This window comes from Dicentrarchus labrax, unplaced genomic scaffold (assembly GCF_905237075.1).
Source record: "Dicentrarchus labrax unplaced genomic scaffold, dlabrax2021, whole genome shotgun sequence".
In the NCBI taxonomy this organism is placed as follows: Eukaryota; Metazoa; Chordata; class Actinopteri; family Moronidae; genus Dicentrarchus; species Dicentrarchus labrax.
Genome location: NW_026136714.1, coordinates 6,224,552 through 6,242,385, shown reverse-complemented (window position 1 = coordinate 6,242,385; position 17,834 = coordinate 6,224,552). Strand labels below are relative to the sequence as shown.

The window sequence follows — 17,834 nt, the reverse complement described above, 5'->3', positions numbered from 1 at the left end:
AATAGCCCCTTTGCTATGCTTTTTTTTCACTAATGGTTTCAAATATTTTGGAAGGAGTTTGCAGAGTTTGCTCAGTTAAACATCAGTAAAACACTAATTTGCAGATTGCAGGTTGGCAAGATCTGCAGGTAGATATTGAAGTACTGTAATTGGACTTCATGCCCTTTGGCTCAAAGGAGGTAATATAAGAGTCAATTGTAGGGAATCATATTTACCTCATATATAAGGAGCATATAATATCGTTAATCGCCAAGAGACATCCCTGTATAGCCTGTAAATAACGCAGGATATTTTGCTTTATGTACTTTAAAATAAACGCCACAGTGAACACCTAAATCCAAATGTGATAGAATAAACATAAACTCTTCTTTTTTAGTAAATTTATCTGACACAAATAATGTGGAAATGTTAAACCATTTGCTTGGAATAACTTTTTTTCTTGCCTTCTCTTAAGCAGATGAAAACACTTAACTTTTATAATAACTCAAGGGCCTGTTGTATTCTTGTTTATTGCACAAGGCAGGTGTTCCCTCTATTGCTACATGGGAGGAAAAGTCTCCTTTTCGTTTTCATACATTTTTATAGTACTAATGAAACGCGCAGGGCTCAACCTCACCATGTGTTTATTTACTCATTTCGAACAGATCTCCCTTTCATTGTCCTAACTGTTGTGCATGTTAGAAATGTTTACCCAAATGTTTCTTTGCCTTAGGAGCTCTGTCTGTATGTCTTCATAAGAGCTGCAATTACTCATAAAACTTTAAAAAAATAATAATAATCTGAAGTAAATAACACAGTCCTTGAATGGTTTATGGTGGATTGAATGCATATATTTGAATATGTCCTGGTTTTTGCATAATGATGCAAAGCCTTCTTCTGTCTCTATCTAGTAATTAGCGGTGACGTTCAGCAACTTTCTCTGTATGCTGTAAGTGGATGGGGGTGTATGGGGTTTGTTCACTGGGGTGTTAAAGATCACAGAGGAATATATCAGCCTTTGATGTTTAATTGTATTGTAAAACACACTTTAGAATATTTCTGCATAAAGTAGACTTCTGGCTGTGCTGTGCTTTGTGTTTGCTGTTTCTTTGTGTGTTTGTCTGTCGGTGTGTGCTGTGTGTCTGGGAGGTGTGTTTGTGTGTGTGTGTGTGTCTCTGTGTGTGTGCGTCCAAGTTTGTGTCTTGTCTCCGTCTGTTTGCGCATCGGAATGTTTGTGCTTTTGTGTTTTTTTTGTCTGAGTTTTGTGAGGTTGTTGCTGGTGTATATTCAAATGAAAATGCGTGTATTTCTTTTTCTCCTTTATTCTCACACTGAAGAGGGTCGGATTTGATGTCTTGGATGATGGAGCAGTCTGGAAAACAGTGTCACTGTGAGTGCTGAAAAGGCAAACTGAGAAGACAGATGCACAGAAAGACAGAGAAAGACACACAGAGAGAAAACGTAGAGTGAAAATTGATTTGAGCTGAGGCAACTTAAGAGCAGAGCGACAGAATATTTAGCCTTTAGATCAGATATTCTTCATTAAAGAGTGATGCTTTCGTGATGTCATGCCTAACACACTGATCTAGATGAACAGGATGTCCTGCCTTCTTCTTCCTGTTTCCTGCTTCCTGCCTGGCCTGTAGGTCATTGTGGCAGCAGCTGCCTGCTGGGTGGTCTGTGTTCAGCCGTGCTGACCGCACAATCATATCGTCAGCTGCAGCCCACCTAAAGAGACACCCAAAACACCTCACCATACTTGAGGCCTGCTCCCTGAAATATTTGGACAGGGAGAGAGTCCTGGGAGGCGAGAAGGCTGGAGGAGTGCAGGAGCAGAGGACTTTGAATGATAAGACAAATAGAAACATTTAGAGTAGAACAGGGGTTGGATTTCTTTGTCTAAACATTAGATGGTTCAGATAAGGCTGAATGCCTCAGCATCGACACTTAAATGTTAAAATGAGAGTTAACACATTTATAAAATTAGCTCATCATCTTCCTCAACAGACACTTGGTGTAGCTTCCTTCCTGTGAGGTTTTACATTTTTATTCAGGGTCCAGGCAGCTTAGTCTGTCATACTACATACAGTGTATACCTATAATACCGGCTCTAAACATGTTGTGTGTTAAATCCACAATTAACTGAGAATCCTTTACAGTGAGTTTTTGGGGTTAGGTCGAGGGAGAAGTGTTTGCTGTCCATGTACATAAATCTAGCGACAGAAAGCGTGTTCCATCATAAAACGCACTGCCTGACCTGTGAATGGTGAGGGAGCAACTTCTTACCCCATTAATATATTTTCAGAGAGAGACCCCCCCCCCACTTCATCATCTCCCTTTAGTGTGGCACACATTTGGACTACACCCAGTGCCAAAAAAAAAGAAGAAAAGAGGTGTGGAGAAGGGGAGAGAGAGTGGGAAAAAAAAATTTAGAAATGTTTTGCAGTGGCTGTAATTTATCTTTGTCACGACTGCAACATAGCCGAGTCATTCTGCAACATAGTCCGGTGAGACGCACAGAGGTAGCTCTGTGCCTTGGCCTCACACAAGCTCACATCCATCTGAAACCCCTGCTCACTCGGCTGCCACAATCTGCGCCGCTGCCGCCACTGCTCCCCATCCACGCTGCCGCTGGGCTTCACATTGCTATCACATATTTTTAGTAGATCTTGTGTTCACATAGGAGTCGGAGGAATAAGGTCTTGAATTTTACCCAGTCAGGCTTTTGTGTGATGTTGCTCTTGTAATGAAACAGTGTCACACTAAATTGGCAATAACAGGCAGCATGATTGATAAATCTGTGTCTTATTTTTCCTGCTCATATCACAGTCTTAAATACAATGCTTATTTTTCACCATAGAGTCTCAGATATCTGGGCAAAGCCTGTAACACGAGGTTCACTGTTCAACTCCGAGGGGACCGTGCTGTTGAAAATGCTGTTAACACCATCTAAGTCGAGAAACAGCTATATAAGAATCCACGCTCAGTGCTCTCACTCTTCTGCAGAGCACACAGCTTAACCAGGCGGTGTCCTGCCAAAGTCCACACCAGTGTTCCTTTCCACTGTCATCTGTGCCATTCCCACACCAAAAGGCCAGCCTGTAGAAGAATGCGCGGCACAGGACTGTTATGAACACTTACATTTTCTTAGTTGACCAAAAAAAGTCAAGGAGAAAGCAGGACAAAGAAATGCAGAAAAAAAGAAAAGGAGGCAAAGGCTGCTACATGAAGAAATTTGAAAAAGAAAGAAAAAAATTTACTTTTCAGTTAAAGTGCATCTGAGATCAAACTTAATAACACAATAACAAGCCGTAATATGAAGTGCCCTGGGGGTGGAGAAGGGATGAAGCAACGCCCCCCCACACACACACCCTTTTCTCTCACTCTGTCAATTTTTTTTCAAATTTTCTTCGTCCCGGCTCCTTCTGCCCCGTGATGTATGGCTTTTTCCTACAGTGGCTCTTCCAAAGTGCAGCTCGTGATGTCATTAATTTTATTCATACTTTATGGATGCTCTGTCTGGAAAAAACGAGAGAAAAGAGGAGCGATGTGAGGAGAGAGGGAGGAAGAGAAAGAGAGCAGCCTAGAGAGAGAGAGAGAGAGAGAGAGAGGAGAAGAGATGGTGTTGCGGAAGGAGATTTTCAGTGCAGTTGCATGTATAATGAATGAGGGGGCACTTTGTTTGAAACTCCAGCCCGGCGCTTCACTTCAAGGTTTGCTGGGCAGAGTGGGGCCTTGTGATCTCACACCAGCCACTCTCTTTATCCTGCCAATAGATGCTTTCACCTGGCACTGTGGTTCGACCCAGTGGAAAAACAAATAACCTTGTGTGTGTATAAGAGAAACACGGAGGGAGAGAGAGAGGGAGAGAGAGAGAGAGAGAAAGCACTGACAATGGAACAAGGGCTTGGGTGGAAAGGGTGAGGAGCGGGTGAGAGAGAGGAAAGAGGTGAGTTTGTATAACAGCAGCAGTGCAATGACGCCCAGACGATACTGAGGAGAATACTGGCACCCAGCCCATACTTCCTAAATAGTGCTCTCTACAGAAATAGCTCAGCCTTGATATTGACTTTTGTCTGCTGTGCATGTGTGTGTGCGGATGTGCACGTCTGAGCGTGAGATGGTTTGAGGACAGAGATGGTATCATTGTCTAGTGAGGAGTTTTTCACTTTTAGTATCTGTTGTTAATTTTTTGTGTGTGGTGTGGATGTTTATTTGTTCTGCTCCTGGTGCGCGCGTGTGTTTGTACGTGAGCATTTAAGTGTGTGACTAAAGAAATAAGCCGCCTTTTTATTTGGGATAAAAATGGCCTCCGTCTTATTTTTGGCCCTTTGCTGGACTCATGGTTTTATAAATAGCCGAGGAAGTGCGGGGGATACCTGTCGTGGCCCTAGCCTCCATCCAGCAGAGTCCCAGTGCCTCCACGTCACATCCATCCACCGCCGGCCCACTCCAGGCTACGGCAGAGCAGCCCCCTCGGGGCCCGAGCAAACAGGATGGGACTCAAATTGAGGGTGTGAGAAAATCAGTCTCTGGAGTAAAACACAAACGGGCTTGCAGTCCAGCATGAGCTGCCTAGCTGACGCAGCTGTCAGATTTCGTAAAGTACAGATTTGTTAATTTCTTTTTACAAACATTAAGCAGAGTGTAAGCCTTTAAGAGGAGTGTCAAAATGGCAACACAATAGAATGTCTTCAAAATGAGAGCTGTGTTTTTTAGACACTTAGTCTATGAGTGTAAGGTCATAGGGTGGTTTTCTCTTCTCTCTGCCATCTGTATGCCGAGGTGTCTTGTTAATTTCATTTCTGCGTCTCAGGCATATGCCATGTGAACAGCACTGAGAGTGTTAACTTTCTCTCTTTGCCTCACTGCTGTACACTGTTTCCCTCACATTCTGCTCTCACTTTCCTACGGGATGATATGGCTTCACATTTCTGAGGGTAATGAGAGTTTTGGAATGATGGAGCCCTCAATTAAAAAAAAAAAGAATGTGTGAACAAACTATTGCTTTACTTGTAATGATGTTAGGGAGAGTAGAACTGACTCATTGTAGCCTGTTTCTACTTCTGCATATAGATGTAACAGTTATTTATTTATAAAAAGGTTCAGATTATCCAGGGACAAACTAATATTTTGTGCCTTGATTATGTTATTCCTTTTATCCTTTACTAGGCATAATTTCCCTCCATCGGACCATCTAATTATTTGGCCTTGAATCCACATTGTGACCCCGAGATACTCTATTATTTGTTTAACTTTCATCCAGCACAAGTGCTTGAGTCTGGCTGGTAGAAAGTGGAGAAACAGTCATGTTAAGCCTGTAATTCTATTAAACATAAGCATCATCCCTGCTGCATCCTCGCTAAATGAGTAGTACTCTACATCTTGGCCCCTCACAATAGGGGCCCCCTAATCATATTGGGTTGGGAGTGGGACATGTATATATATATATATATGTGTGTGTGTGTGTGTGTGTGTAGATCTGTATATATATATAGAGAGATAAAAAGATAGAGACAGAGTTAGAAAGCTTTACTGCCCTTGGTGGACTGTCTCTTTACACGGCGAAAGAGAAATCATTCCTTTTTTTTTTTTTCAAATGTGCTTTTTTTCCCTCCATTTCTCTGTGAAGGGAATTGTGCTGCCTGTTATTAATGTGCTTTTGACAGCTTAATTTGATAAGCGGGCTACTTGTTAAAGAAGCCTTGGATTGTTCTCATAGAAAGAACACGCTTTTTTTCCCTCCCATGTTCTTCAAAATGCTGCCGCACAGTCTGTCGATGACCCAGTTCTGAAAGATGGTCGAAAACAAGGAAGAGCGGTGCAAAATCCTCAGGGAAAAGGAAGGAGAGAAGGCAAGAGGGTAGCGGGAGATGGAGAGAGAAAGACAGAGTGAGCAGGGATACTATAAGTAAGAAAGGCACTTGTGCGAAGTTCAAATGCTTTTCTTTCTTCTCTCTCCCTCTCGCCTCCTCCTCACTCTTCCTCCTCATGCACCGAGCAGCCTACCTTCTTGGGCTCCTCTTTCCTGTAGCCTAATCGGAAGAGAAACGCTGGGAACGATAACAGGGATTAGCTTCCACTGCTCGCCAGCTCCCCTTGGTTAAGTACACGTGTAATGAGTTGTTTATTTGGGATAATGCACAGTAGGCGCAGCAGAAGCCCAGAGCTGCCCTCGCCTCCCTCCTCCACTGCTTACATAGACACACACCACACACACACACACACACACACACACAAAAGAAATATGTACATTAAGTAAATGTATAACACATGCAATTACGCAGCAATGCACTTGCAGCAAATGTGGTGTGAACATAGACGTGCGCAGGTATGTGCAAATACATACATTCACACACTCAACGCTCCCACAAACACACCCACCCATACAAATTCCCACACACAGCTGTGATGCAGGTCACTTGCTGTGCAGGGTTGTACAGAGGGAGAAAAACAGGGAGTTTGGAGTTGGAGGGGTTGGTTTAGAGTGTGTGTTGGTGTGTGTGTGTGTGTGGGTGGGGAGGGCCTAACGTTCTCAGGCCTTCCTTGGGTCATAAGGCTAGGGGATTTTTCTCAGGGTGAAGAGAAGGGGAAGAAACTGAATGATATGAGAAAAAATGAAGGGAAGGAACCAAGAGGAGGAAAAGGGATATGTTGTGCCCACTAGTGTGATGCTCTTGTGTGCGTGCGCGCCACGTTTGTGTGTATGTACATGAAGTGGAAAAAGCTGTTGCCTTGTGGAGGGGACGTGCTCTGCTATCATTAGCTGGGAGGGGGGGTGCGGGGGGGTAGGAGGGGGCAGGCGAGGTTATGTGAACGGTGCAGCTGTGCGCGCAGCAGAGGGATTTGAGTGGAGGGGGGGAACTCCAGGCAGCCAGGTCCTTCACTGAACCACCAGCTCGCAACACAGAGGAGAAGAGAAAAAATTCAACCAAGCAGCGAGCCTTGCGAACCAAACACAACTCACCGCCGCCCCCTCTGTCCGCCACCCCTCCATCCCCCACTCCTTCACTCCTCCGCTCATCCACTCTAGCCCTTTACTTCCCAAATTGGAAAAATAAATAAATAACGATTGATGCTTGATGGCAAGGATAAGAGTGCAAGAGAGAGGAAGAGGAGGAAAAAAGAAACAGTCATGATTTATATATAGTGTAGGGTATGCTTTTCTGACGGCCATTTGTGGTTTTACTGTCCATTTTCACCTCTGATTGTCAAAATAACTTTAATTTAATAATATTAATAATAACAATAATTATTAGTATAATAAAACTGTATTAGGAATACAGAATTGTTGTTCAAGTTTGTTGCCTTTTTGTTCGGGGGGATTTCCCCATGACTTGACGTACAATTCCAAAATCACTCAAATTTGTTTAAAGCTTCCTCCCCGCCTCTCTTATTTTGCTCGCTGAAAGAGTCAGAGCCCACGTAGGAAGCGAAGGATGGTGCGGCAGACGAAGACCCAAACTTGCTTGTCAGCCTGTGTGATCAGTCGCTGTAGAGAGACAAGGCAGAGGTGGCTGAGAGACGACAGAACACAGAATGGCATCGGCGTGCACTGCTAATGCATTCAGCCTGCCACCGTATCCAACAACAAGGCAAAATATCACACAACTCACTTCACAAGATGTTCCTACAACAACAACATCAACAACAACAGACATATAAATGCACACACGCGCGCAGACACACAGTCATACGCAAGGCGCGCACACATGCATAAATAACCACACACAGCATGTTAAAAACCAACCATGAGGAACAAGAATTTGAAAGCAAACAAACAAGTCAGAATGTAAGCAACTTGTCTGAGACTTTGTGACAGAAAAATAAATGAAAAATGATAAAAACACGTTTTGTTTTATGAGAAAGGGAGCTAAATTGCTGTGGTGCACCAGGAATTCAATTTTTTTCTGTACTTAAAAAAAAAAAAAAAAAAAGTTCCTTGCAGATTTTAGCTTAACTGTGAACTATGTTAAGCACAATGGTGAGTGCTGAGCTAAAAATAGAGCATGGTCAAACAGCAGTAGTGCTTTGGCAAGAGGGGTCATCTCCATGTGATACAGTGGCCTTCACTGTAGCCACATATTGAGAGCAGAGGCACTCTGCCAAAGCTTGTAGCTTCACAGCAGTAATTTAATATTTGTTTGTCTCTATTATTTCATTCTCCCCTCTATCCTTCTCCCTCTCTCTTTTGCTTATGGGGGTTAAGTAACAGTAAGCTTTATCAGATTACTGGGTCTGAGGTCTCTTTCAAACCTCTCTTTGCCATCTTGATTTTGTGCAGCTGTGCAGACTCTTTAATCATACGCTATCTTTTTTCACTCACCCTCCCCTCCTCTCCTCCCTTCTTCTCGTCGTCCCTCCTCCCTTAACATATGTTAATTGGCTGCTTTCTGTGACAAATTACGAGCGCTCGCTTTGATGAGGTCGGGTTGTGATGGTGCTGGGAGTGGATTACAGTGGAACTGCCAGACCCTCGCCGGTTCCCCCTTAACCACTCCAAAAAGAAGCGCGGCACCCAGCCGATGACTAATGAGAGGCTTGGACTGGGTCTGGCCCGGCTCTGGCCTTGGTGGGGCCACTCCCCTAAAAAGAGGCAGATCTGTAGGTACCGTATGCCGCAACACACCCTCCACCATCCGTACAACCTTTCGCCTCATGCAACCCACCACCAGCTCTGCTCTGGGAACTGTAAAGCACTGTGTGGAGTAGTTCAGGCTATGTGCTGAAAAAGATTCATATTTCTAGACCTGTGTATATCTTATGTCATTTTTTCATTATAGATATTGGAAACGTTTCCAATAAAAATTGCTTTTTGATTTCATTTGCTTTCTTTATGTTAAAGCCCCCTTAATTTTACTTGAAACAAAGCACAGGATATGAAGTAAAGATACAACGTGTCTCAAGTTTACATTGTGTGGGTTTGTGTGTGTGTGTGTGTGTGTGTGTGTGTGTGTGTGTGTGTGTGTGTGTGTGTGTCTGTGGTGAAGAGAAAGTGCCTGGAAACATTATACCAGCCTTGCTTAAACAAACACTAACAGTGGAACAATCTCTGTTTAATGATGCGCAGCGTCAACAGGGAAACAATGCTCACCAATAATCAGCACAATCAGCTTGCGGTAACCCGAAAAAAAGAGGAGCGAATCTGACATCATCCTAGTAGAGTTTTTTTTTTAATCGTTTTAAGTATTGGGTGGGGTGGTGGGGTGTCAAATTCTTACTCTGTCTCCCTTCAATCTGCCTTACTCCCTCTTTTTGCTCAGTCTCTCTCTCTCTCTCTCTCTCTCTCTCGCTACCTCTGCCTCTCCTTCTTTCTGTCTCTCTCTTTCTCTGTCACTTTCCCTCTCTCTCCCTATTCTACGATCTAGGTTACTCGGTTTCCTAGCAGAGCACAGGGACCAGAGGAAGAAAAAAAAAAGAAAAAACAGAAGGTCGAATCTATGAAGGACATCCTTGTTGAAGTGTGCAACCTTCTACTTCTCTGTAAATTACCCACACGCTGTGCATAGACTCAAAGCAGTGCTGTGGCTCTCACTTCAGCTCAGCAAGGCTGCGACCATGACAACTAATGCTGTTGGAGTGTCACGATGACAGGGAGAGGCAGTGTTCTTTAGAGTGTTAACTGTTTACAATTTGTAGTTTTTTTTTTTGTCTTTTCAAGAATTAGTTTGGTTCCTTTAAGGCGTGCACATGTGCACAGTGCAACACAGTCATACTAATGATGAAATGTCCATTTTATTGATTTTTATGGATATTATTTAAGCCCCTCAGCACGCTGGACACAAGTCTTAACAGTAGAGAGGTAGAGGAAATCACCAGTGTTCAACAGCCTCAGTGTTTGCTTGTTATGGTCACGTCTTCAAAAATAATCACTTCACGTCATAGTATCGTTGTGGAATCCAAATTTGCTGATGAGGCGAGACAAGGGAAAATAGTAAATTCCACAACTTCCCAGTAGATCTGCCCATACCCGCATGCTGACTTAGTTACAACAAACTGCCAAATAAGGAAATCATTTCATTTGCCTCTTTCCATCAGCAAGTATGCAAAACAGATAACGGCCCATGAGCAAGCACACATTTCTATACCCACCAAGTTGACAGACACGCATGGATGACCCCGCATATGTGCTGAAAAGGGTGACAAAATTAAGCTGGTGAAGAAATAGGAAGTGCGCCGGCGTCTCGTGGTTGCATGAGGGTTAGCCATGTTAGCATTAGCCTGCGGGCATTAATTGAGGCCAGGAGGGAGCATTTAATAATTGCTGTCAGAAGATCAAATTTAATTCTCCTCTCTTCACAGCCACCACTGCTGTAGGGTAGAGTGAAACAAATTGTCATCAGAGATTTCTAAATGAACAAAGCTTTTAATTAGGGTGATTAGAATGCTGTGGCAAAGAGAAAGAGTAAGGGGTGTGGGGGTGTGATGAAATCATCAGCGGATCATCTCAACCATGATTTTTGGTGTTGATACAGTGCAGGGTGGGAGTGGGGGCACACGACTACTGGGAAGTTTGCTGTGCTCGAACGTAAGTAAGTGTGGCCCGTGCAGCAATGAGCCCTTAGCCTCAGTTTCAAACCTCTGACACAAACACACACACATACACACACTCCTCTGCCCTTCTCCCCCCGCTGGAGAACATTGCTAACATCCTGAGACATTGTCATACTCGGCAGGGAACATAATTGGGTGAATATGTCAGTGCTTTGTGTTCTTAGTGACATGACTCCCGGCTGTTCCTGTGGGGGCTGGGTACACTCATTGAAGGGTTGCACTGCATTGGTTCATTGTTCATTACGGTGTTGCTCTTTTTTTTTTTTCTTCTTGTTTTTATGAACATAATAGATGAGCAGGGAATTAATTATCTGTGCACCTAGACTTACAACTTGTGACTGTGTACGTGTGCGTGTGTGTGTGTGTGTGTGTGTGTGTGTTTATTTTCTGTTCCCGTCCCTTCGGTGTCAGCAGTTGGTTACACCTGGGTCCTGCGGTGCACGGGGCAACATGTGAATTGAGACAGTGGTTTACACTCGCTGGAAAACATGACCTGCGGCAGCGCTTTGTAAATGACTTTACAATGACTGGAAAGAGAGAGAAAGCCAGAGAGACAGAGAGGGAGAGAGGAAGAAGTGAAAGAAGCTGTGGCTTTGTTGATAAAGTGAAACTTAAGTTAAGTTATTTGTGATTAAACATCAGATGTGTATATCACCACACTCTGCACCACTTCCATATTCAAAACCATTTCAATACCTCTCTTTTTTTCCCTTCTGCCCAATTTCGCTCCGTATCCACCTTGGACTGTGTCACCTCTATTACTTTGATTCTTTTTTTCTCTATCATCTTTTCTATCTCTTTATACTTGAATGCGTCCATTGCCCCTCCTTATGCTCATGCCATGGAAAGACTGAATGCACTAAATGGTGATTCATTCCAGCCTTTCCGGGGCCTCTCCAAATTGTGGCTCGCCTTTGCTTCTGCTTTTTCTTTTCTTCTCCTTTTTTTCTGATACAATTCTTTCCAGCTTGGCACAAGGGTATGTGTGTGGCAAGTTTGTCACTGCGGTCTTCTAAGTTTATTTGTTTATCACTCATGGCTATAAGCCACTGTCACAACATAATCGACAGGGAATGCCTTTTTAACCACGGCAGCTACTCTTCCTCCCTATCCCCGTCTGTCTAGCTTCACCACGCTTTCATGTGTGCCCTCTTGCTCGTCTGCCTTTGGCCTAGCAGCTGTGGCTTTACAGCCCTTGGCCTCCATTCAGAGAGGGGGGTTGACGCATTGTGTCAAGTCATTTTGTCCTTGGGGAAGTCAGCAATGGGCTATGGAAAGATGGCTCTCACCTGTCTCCATACTGGCTCTGACGGATGGCTACCTGTCTCCACTGCGGCTCTGATGGCCCAAGGCCCCTGTTTGCTGGTGCTGAGTGAGACGTGCAGCTGCCCAAACGAAGGGCAGGGCACTGTACTCTTCCACCTCAATTCCTACCCTCTCATTACTACCTGATACTATCACACTAGAGTTGGCAAAACTCTTCACAAACAATAAAAATATCTAAATCTAAAAACACAAATCGGAAATTAATCATACTAACTTTAAACCGATAATCAGAAAGTGTTTATACAGACAGGAAATTAAAAAGATTCAGACAGGACTCTAGGTAGAAAAACCTGAAATGTTGACCTTCAATATTATAAATGAAAAAAAAAAACTCATATACACATGCATACAGTATCTGAAAGTTTTGTATAATTTAAAAGATGACACATCCTATTAAGTGATAAGTAATTTTAGATGCATCCTCTTTTCTGTATTAGTCCTTGTATTTATTCTGCATTTTTAAGACAGGGGAATGTTCTCTAATTGCTCTTTCAAGTGGTGCGGTTTAGTTAAACCTAATTCAGTTTGATTACTGTTGCGGTGGAGAGTTAGTGCATCAAAGGTGCCGTATGAATTGGCAGTAAAGAACTATTAAAAACAATAATATTAATGTTGATATTATTATGGTCTCATATTGTACCACTCCAGTCAGTGTCTTAAATTTATTCAAAAGTTAATGGAATTTATATTTAGGCAAAATAAGCAAACGCTTTCCACAGCAAAGAATTGTTTTTTACATTTAATTTGTCGACCCAGTTTCCCAGTCTGTGTTTTCGCAATATGTCTGTTGCCTTGCTAAAAAAGTTCAAAGTTTATGATTAAGAGTTCCCTTATGTAGTATGGGTATATAGGCTCTTGGTCTTATAAAGCATCTTTACATCTTAGGGAACTCAAAGTAAGCCCTAAAGTGTATTATATGTGCACTCACCATGTACTGTTGGCGATTTGATTTTGATTCCCAATTTTTTGCTTTCCAAACAAAGTGATTTAGGGAAGGAAGCACCTTTGGCACCTTTGATGTCACATCCTTCCACTGAGCTGTCTGTGTGTGTGTGTGTGTGTGTGTGTGTGTGTGTGTGTGTGTGTGTGTGTGTTTCCTGTCTTTCTGTCCTCCAAGACCCTGGGGCAGAGCTGTTGGATTGAAGGATAAGAGGGGAAACAGTGCTGGCAGTCTCATTAGTATGAAAATCAATTAAGTTTAAAGTTGAAGTATGAAGTTTTAAGTTGAGAAATTGGTTGAACTGGGGTTGGTGAGAAATTGAGAGCTCATCTTGTTGCACTTGAGCTGCTACTTATAACAATATACTTTGTTCCATAATGTCAATCACACTTATGAGTGCTTGACAGAGTGTATAAAACTTGTGCCAACCACGGGCTATTGGCTCACTTTCCTCCTCATCAATAGACAGGTGTCTCAGTTCAAAGGCACATAGAGATTGAAAATAGAATACATGTGAAACTGTCTCCGTCTCACTAATGATCCAACTAAATCATGAGCTAATAGAGAGAGACAGGTGAAGACATATCCTCCAACACACACATAAGAACACGCACACACTACAGCCTCTCAAATTCAAGTTTAGCTAGAACGCTCACCGGGGAGAAAAAAAAGGAATGAACACATTATAAGATGATCCACCGCTATCACTCTAATCCCCAGATGTACATGTTGCTAATCTCTTTAGCCGCTAACATGTTAAATTAGCCCTAATATCTGCTGAGATTCAGAGCCATAGAGGCCCACCTACGCGTGGGCTACCGCCCAGGTTTAGGTCACTCTTCTCCCCCAGCACTCAAAAAAAGATACAGACATTAGAGTGGGGGGTGGGGGTGGTGGGGGCTGAGGGAAGTAGCAGTGATAGCCATTCGTCACCCTGCCTATCTCGCTCTGACAGATGGGGAGTGTGGCGTGCCACATAGAGGAGTCACTGCCTGTAATGACATTAGAGGCACAATGAGACCTGATACACATTTTTTCTGTTCCCATCCTGCCTGGCCATCGACTCGCTCCTTTGCTTGATCCTTCCCCTCCTCTCATTTCTGCTGGTATATCTCCATCCATCCTGACAGGAGATAAAGTGCTGTGTACCACCATTTCCAAATAAAGCACAAACACACATAAACGCTCTCACAAACACATCCACATTTATGCCGGCACACGCGGATATAGCTACATCAAAAACACAAAGAAGAATCCTCCAAAAATCTACACATCTGAAAAAAAAAAACTTTAATGTTCTCGAGGAAAAAAAAAAAGTCTTCTACATGACAGAAATGCTCAAGAAAAAAATGGAGCACTGTGAGTGTGTACTGACATTCAGATTGTATTTGGAAAACCATATTAAAGCGCTTTTTTTCGTCCTCCTCTTCAAGGAAATGGGAGTTTATTTAAAAAGAGAGAGCGTTTATTTAATGTACCATACACCTCCTAAAAGGTTTACTTACTGCAGTGTAATATGTTATTTCAAATCCTCACAACCACATTTCCTAGGAGGATAGGGGATACTGGCGTTATATATATATATATATTTTTTTTTTCAGGACACATGCTATTACCAAATGTGTTGCAGATGTACCATGAGCCTCGCTGTGCTGCCGAGGTGGGGTTTCTTGGAAAAACATCGCCAATCCTGTCATGATAAATCACCTTCCCCAATTTGCTATAACGTGTAGAATTAGGATTCGAGAACATCAGCATCAGCAGAATACTACACACGTTGCATTTATCGGCATCCCACTTTCACTTTCCCTCACAATTCTCTGAATGCAGAAAACAACCTTAAAGATAATTGGGTGCAACTTTTGTTCTTGGAACTAAGATTCAAGTGCATTACTACTCATTTATTGTCACACATCCCTCCTCCTCGTGCACAAACAGAACTGCAGCTGTCTTTCAAAGTGACGAATTAGTCCCGAGCATGAGTCAAGGTAAAGTTCCTCTTTCTGATTGATTCAAAGGACTCCTCTTCAGTGTCTGTCCTCAATAACGAAGCCACATTAACAAGCACCCTACAGACCGTCTATTAGAATGTGAAAAAGCGCCATGTGCTGTATATTAGTTTTTAGTGACTAAACACTTGGGAGAGAGGCGACCTAGAATCAAGCCTTGTGGTGCACTGAGTGTATATGTTCTCATCGTCCTCTCAGCTCCACTTCTGAGACACACACAGAGAGAGAGAGAGAAATGCTCATTAGATCTATGTGCTGAATCGCTGCTCCCTCTCCATCTCTCCCATCCTCCCCCAACCTTCATCCCTCTTTCTCTCTCTCTCTCTCTCTGTCCGTCTGCTTAACAGATGGGAGGGTCGTGGGTACAGCTCTTCCCCTCCCCCTGGAGAGGCCTGGTGCCTGTTCAAAAGATCCCTCTTTATGCTTCACTCCATTTTCCTCTCTTTTCTCCATTTCTCTGTTTTCCTCTCTCCACTCTCCTTCTCTTTCATTGTCACCTCTCCTACTCAAAGCGCAGAGAGTTGGGACCCGGGATATAAAACAAGCAGAGGAGCAACCGTTGTCCTTCTGTCTGCTTGGTGCCAGCGTGCTCTCTGACCCTAGCAGCCTTCCGCTCCGGCCCCCTTCCAGCTACCAGGCTAGTGTGAACGCAGGCATACCATTAGTCAGACTCCACAGAGAAGATAAAGATACCCTTTTGTGTATTCTTCATTTTCCACAGCTCATTCCCTCTTTCCCTGTGCCTCACTTTGGGATTAGTAAATTGGCTTAATGTGTACAAGCTTGTTAGTTCTCTCTTCTGCGTCGCTCTGTGTGTCTTCATCTTCCCTCGTTTCTTTCTCACCTCAGTTGCCCTCTCAAGGTCAGGTGTCAGTGTCGGCCCCCTGTGAAAAATTCCTGCTGAGGATTACTGTCCCGTGCCACTTGACCACGCTCACTAAGCAGTGCTTGTTTCCTGCATTTCCCTCCGTTTCACTGTCTTGGCGTCATGAGGCTAAATTGGATTGAGTGATTCAGTGGTAATCTGTTAAGTTAAGTGATGCTCTATCCACCACAAGGGAAGGAGACGGAAGGAGAGGGAAGGGAGCCCGGTGAGGAGGTGGGTACTCAGTTCTTATCCAGGAGCTGCCTGGCACTCATATGGGACGGGGGCGGGTGTGAGGAAAAGTGGGGGGTGGTGGAGGAAGGGGGGGGGGATTGGGGACGGCGGGAAGGGAACATGCGTCGTTGTGTAGGAGGAGGTAGAGAGGCAATAGTGAGAAAGGATGGGGAAGGGGGGGGGTTGGCTGAGGTGGGGAGGCACCGACACGGGGCTAAGCGGCAGCAGAGCCTCACCTCAGGGAGCGTTGGCTAGTGCTGGGAGCCAAAAGCAGGGATTAAATGTTCAGGACACGGGCTTAGTCTTAGCGTTAATGTTACGTAAGGCCTAAGGTGTTGCCCCAGCGGTTGTTGACATTGAGAGGTTCAGCTCTGCTCAGTTGGCTGTGGGAGGAAACTAGGAGGAGGAGGAGGCCAGGAGGCAGGGATCACAGAGGTAACGCCTCCTTGTTTGGAGCGATGCCCGGGCTGGGTAGTGTTGAGTACAAAGACTGGGAGGGAATGATGCTGTCAGCCTGTGATTGAGGTACGCCGGCTTGATTGATATCCTTGTCTGGCTGTCTTGTGCCAAGCGCCTTGGTGTTGGCTTGTAATCCTAGTTTGTCTGACAACATCCTTCTTTGTTTTCTTCCAGAGGGCAGCTCTTTGTTTTTCTGTCTATGGATGGGTGTGTTTGCGCAGAGCAATGCTAAAATGTTTTGGATAGCCTCTTCAGAGCTGCCACAGAGTTATTTTAGATCTTGTTATTATTATGATGGTGCAGTCCGGCTGTTGTCCTAACTGCCAAATGATGCATTTATGTTTGTATCTCATTTCTTCCATAAGTGGGCGTATTCCAAACCATCAACTCAGGAAGTTTTTTGTCATGCATTTCATCATTGTTCAAATTGTATTGTCTCACTTTGTTTCCCATTTTTCGTGTGATGGAAGCTTTTGGCATAGAATAATATACAAATTAGTCGATGTTGTTCTTTAAAAATGTCTAAATCTGCGTTATGCATATGGACTCCGAAGGCCCGCATCATCATACTAGTCTTGGCTATAACTGAAATAAACTCTACTCTACTCATTTTGAAAAAATCGAGCAGGTGGTACACAGCCTGTGTTTTGTGCTGCAAATGAAAAGATCTACAGTTATGTATTACAGTTATAGGCCTTAGTCTGTCACTACAGTATCCCTAGATGTCCCTATTATGCGCTTTCATTGTCAATGTCCTACTCTCTCGCACAAAGAGGTCAAGTGCATAGCAATGTGCTGCGCTCACCTCAGGGGTTTAGAGCTTTCTTGTGCTTTCTCATGCATGTTACTCAATAAATACATGGATTCAGGTTAGGGGAAGATGGGGAAAAAAAAGGAAAGAAGGGGAAAGGAAGTGCATTACAATGTGCATGGATGTGTGCGGGAGTGCGCAAAGGAGCGAATATGAGAGAGTGAGGAAGAGAGCAAGGGTGTATGGAAGAAGAGAGAGAGAGAGAGTGATAGAGAGAGAGACTGAGACTGACATGTCTTTTGGTGAAGCGGTGTCGTCTTCCACATCAATGTCTGATGCTTGTGCTGCCAGGTGCCGGAAATCTGGTTCAGAAAGGAGAGAAGAGAGAAGAAGGGGAAAGTAGAGAAAAAAAGGCAGGGGAGATGGAGGATTTTTTTTTTTTTTTTTATGTGACGGCGCTGACAGCTCCCCTGCATTGCACTGAGCTTAAATAATGGGATGCTCATTTGCATAACGAGGGACGTTATCACCTCTACTGTCAAAAGAAAACACAACAACAGTTCTTCTGCTCCTCCCTGAGATAGATTGGGTTGGCCTACTTTAGCACTCTGGAGAGATGCACTGGAGCTCTGGCTTAGCCAAACTCACACAAGAACACACACACACACATGTGCTCACACACACACACACACACACACACACGCACGCACACACGGA

General features: G+C 43.8%; 1 protein-coding gene across 7 annotated transcripts in view; it reads left to right on the top strand.

Annotated features, from left to right (window-relative positions):
- Nucleotides 1-17,834, top strand: part of mef2cb (myocyte enhancer factor 2cb) — a 73,431-nt gene that overhangs the window by 13,912 nt on the left and 41,685 nt on the right. The gene's annotated exons all lie outside the window — the stretch shown is intronic.